Raw genomic sequence first — 4,234 nt, forward strand, 5'->3', positions numbered from 1 at the left:
TTCTATTAATTATTACACTCTGAGATCGGTCAGTCAAATAACTTTTAAAGATATCTAAAGAGATTCCTCTAATACCAATGGTTTCCATTTTGTTTAGGAGAGTCGGTATAGACACTGTGTCAAACGCCTTAGAGAGGTCTAAAAATATACCAATTGTTTTATGTTTATCTTCCAGGTTCTTAATAATTAGAGACGTAAGTTTGACGACAGCATCTTCTGTAGATCGCCCCCTTCGAAACCCGTATTGATTGTCTGCCAAAATATTATGTTTATTAAGATAGTCAACAAGGCGTTTGTTGAGAATCTTTTCAAAAACCTTTGAGATACAGGTGAGGACTGAGATGGGACGATAGTTACTAACATTATTTTTGCTGCCGTTTTTATGTATTGGGTGTATAAGAGCCCTTTTAAAAACTTTAGGAAAGTTACCCGTTGAAATGCTCAAGTTGAATATAAAGGTAAGAATTGGTATAAGTTTCGTGCGATTAGACTTTAGAATACTTGTAGAGATGCCATCATAGCCAACTGAACAATCATTTTTTAAACTGAGAATAGTTTCCTCGACTTCTGAATCATGGACATATAGAATCACCATGGAGTTCGGGTCAGGGGGACGAGTCAATGTAGGGATATAACTTGCAGGCTGCTGATTATGTGTGTCACGAATTATATTTTGTGCTAGAACACTGCCGACACTCGCAAAATAATTATTTACAGAATCAACAGATGATGTAGGATCTGAGGACAAGGTCAATAGCTCATTTGGTGTAGCTGTAGCTTGTTGAATGTTAGCTATTTGCTTAATTACTTTCCAAGTTTCCTTAGGCCTACCCTTGGCCTTCTCCATTTGTTGCTTATCGTAAGTGGTTTTGACATTTTTTAGGAGGTTGTTACAAAAGTTTCTATACCTAGTGTAGGTCGTTTTTAAGATAGCATTATCCGGATATTTTTTGGCCTTTAAATGAAGTCTGTCACGTTGTTTGATGCAGCGGAGAAGACCAGGGGTAATCCAAGGTTTAAATATACGACTTCTTCTTGGTTTGAGTACATTAATTGAATTTGATGTTATAATTGAAGAAAGTATGTTAATTAAAGTTTCAGCGGCTGCATCCGAATCTTTAAGTGATAGTATATTTGAAAAATCCGTTTTTAATATATCCTTAGATATTGCGCATTTGTCTACCCTAACTGATGAGTGATAGGTGCAAGGTTTAGATTTGTATTCCAGACAGAAGACCACCGGGGCGTGGTCAGTAATAAAAGATTTTAAGATAAAAACCGTGGCCTTATTATTAGTCTTTAACATTACGTGGTCCAAACAGTTTTCATTTCGAGTGGGATATGTGTGCGCCGGAAGTAAAGCATGTGATGCTGTCAGGAGAAGATAGTCATCTGAACGAGGATCAACAGAGTTTGGAGATATATTGATATTTATGTCACCAATGATAGCGAGAGACCGAAAAGATGACAATGCAGATAAAATTGTATCTAAGCTTTCTACAAAAGGATTAGTACAGTATGTCGATGGGGATCGATAGATTGCAACAATGGCCATATCATTTCTAATTTTTAAAATAAGACAGTTTGCGTCTTGTAAGGCGGGCTCTTCGACCGATACACTATATATGTTTCTGACATATATTAGAACACCATCGTTTTGATTTTGATGCTTAGATTTGAAAATGACATAGCCCGGTAAAGTGGGGATTAAGCCAGCAGAACTTAGCCAGCATTCAGAGAGAATTATTACATCTAGTTGAAAACCAACTCGGTGCAGCAACACCTGTAATCCATTAAAGTTACATTTTATGCTCCTGATATTAAGATGGAGAACCTTTAGATACTCAGTGTGCGGTTCCAAGTAACTATTACAGTCTTCAGGGTCACATAGCAATGAACTTGCAGGTGAGATTTTGTCAATTTCATTTATTACTAGAGTGAAATCATCCATTACAATTTAGTGAGGTAAAATACAAGTCGCAAGAAACGTGGCAAATAGTTGTTATTGTGAAAGTAAGCAGTAAATCCATTTGAAATAAACAAAGCATAATGAGGTGATAATGTGTAAATTTGTTTACGATTGAAGTTTGTTTAGTGTGTAGGTATTGTGTGTGGTACGAGATTTTGGTGTGAGAATTATGTTGGCAACTCGTGATATCATTTTTACAATTAACAGTAGCTAAAAAAGTAGATACACCTAAAATAATGATTGTTACACTTATTTTGAGTATATAATCTTGATAAAGAGAGATAATGAACATGCAGAAAGTAAAGTACATTGGGTCTAGTCATACTACGCGGAACTTAAGGATATCCAGCTTGAGGTCGGCTTCGGATGCTATATGAAGAGGTTTACCGCCCTCTGTCAGACGGACGTACACCTTACCGCGGTAGGTCCAGTATGCGCAGTCGTTGGTATCGGCAAACATGCGTGCAAGGTAAAGCAGTCTCCTAGTTTTAGGCGGTAAGTTTTCAGAGATGTACACAGGGGCTGGAGGGCAGTTTAGGCCAATGCTACTGGTATTAAATTTATTTCCCCTGTTTTGCTTATTGTAGCTTTTGATTGCGGTCAGTATTTTTTCTTTTTTAATGACTGTCGTAAGCTCCACAACAATTGGTTTGTTCGCATTTTTTGTATTGACACGGAACACGTCTCGGACATCAGCTGGCTGCACGTCAAGTTGTAAGGCCTTTGCGGTTTCAACTACTACCTTCGTTAGATCCTCCTTTGTTTCAAATTGTTTAGTCACAGGGATATTTTTGATTTCAAAGCTTGCCGAACGGCTTACTCTTTCCAGGTCCTCGATCTTGCTTTCTAGAGTTTGTATGTACTCACGGTCAGCACGGCGTTCGTTTTCCAAACATGACAGTTTGTCTTTCATCGTATTGAGCGGAGATAAAATCAATAGACTCACTGATTTTATTATTCTGCTGTTTTAATTCGTCAAAAGACATTTGCAGTGAGTCTAACTTTCCATTTTGTTGAACTTGGAATTGATCAAACATCTTTTTCATTTGGTCCATAACGTCTGACATAGTAGGCTCGTCATCTCTCTTGCGCTTTGACCTGTGAGTGACGTTACGGCGGCGCTCGTCGCGATCTGAGGCCGACATGCCAGTCTGGCTCGATTCAGAGTCGTTCCCGCTCCCCGGTCCTTGTATTGTGGGTGTTTGTAAGGCCGACATCGATGCCGTCACCGTCCTCTGTGGCTGCAACTGCGGGTCCAGCTTTTGCGACATACCTTCTGTGGCCGGGGATACCGGTGGAGTGCTTTTTAGTGGCATTCTGGGCGCTAGATATACTAGGTAATCAGCAATAATAAGAGATGATAGAATCTTGAGTTTAGTAGAAAGTCGAGGAAGCGATTGCGATTCTTGTTGTAGCGTAGTAACCAGGAGAGCAACAATTATAAGGAGATAGCAGTCGAGTGACCAATAACAGTACTTTTCATATACACACACAGCAAAACAAAACCAACAAAACAGTTCAGCAACTCAGCAATATTTCACAAATCACGGGGCAATGCAGGCGAGAGGTACCAGGCGAGCAGCAAAGCAAAGTGGTGTAGCATGCGCTCGCGCCGGTTAAGGCGCGTAGCACGCGAGCGGCGAAGTAAGATAACTATAGCTGTCTCTTTCTTGCTAACGTGATTGGGAGTGTCACGGTAGTGTTCTTGTTGCACAGATACTACTCACAGTTGGCGCAGCTGTTATGCGATCCTGGTAGTTTACGGCGAATTTTCACTATTTAAATTTGATTTATTTTATGGAATTAAATACATTTTATTTTATTTTTAATGAGCGTACATATGGTTTACACGTCTACTCCTCACGGAGGTCCGGGGGAAGAGGGAGATAGCGGCGATGATTACTGATTATTTTTATTAAGTCGTTGCTCGATGGACTATTTTTGACTAGAGAATTGAGGATTGTTAAAGTAATTTTGAACAATCATTTTTTCTGGTTGGATTGATAACAAAGTTTGATTGTAATAGTAATTTGAGTGAGACCCAAATTGTTGGTCAGGAATGACCGAGCGATGAGATACTGTGCTGAGTATTTTGTTACAGAATCAAATGCATACACCCACACACGAGGACGTGTGTAGCTCAGGACGGCCGTGTCGGACCCTGACACTAGAAAGACGTATTGCAGCGTTATAGTTCATTATTTTAGACGCCTGTATAAAATCGATTAGCAATGTTGAGCTACGTATTATTTGGTTGTAACAAAA

The 4,234-nt window shown here is 39.3% G+C and overlaps 1 pseudogene; it reads right to left on the reverse strand.

The window, feature by feature from the left end:
* Positions 1-1,477: 1,477 nt before the first annotated feature.
* On the reverse strand, positions 1,478-3,854 carry LOC134805982 (uncharacterized; annotated as a pseudogene).
* Positions 3,855-4,234: the final 380 nt, after the last annotated feature.

The sequence above is a fragment of the Cydia splendana genome, unplaced genomic scaffold (genome assembly GCF_910591565.1).
Source record: "Cydia splendana unplaced genomic scaffold, ilCydSple1.2 scaffold_97_ctg1, whole genome shotgun sequence".
NCBI lineage: Eukaryota > Metazoa > Arthropoda > Insecta > Lepidoptera > Tortricidae > Cydia > Cydia splendana.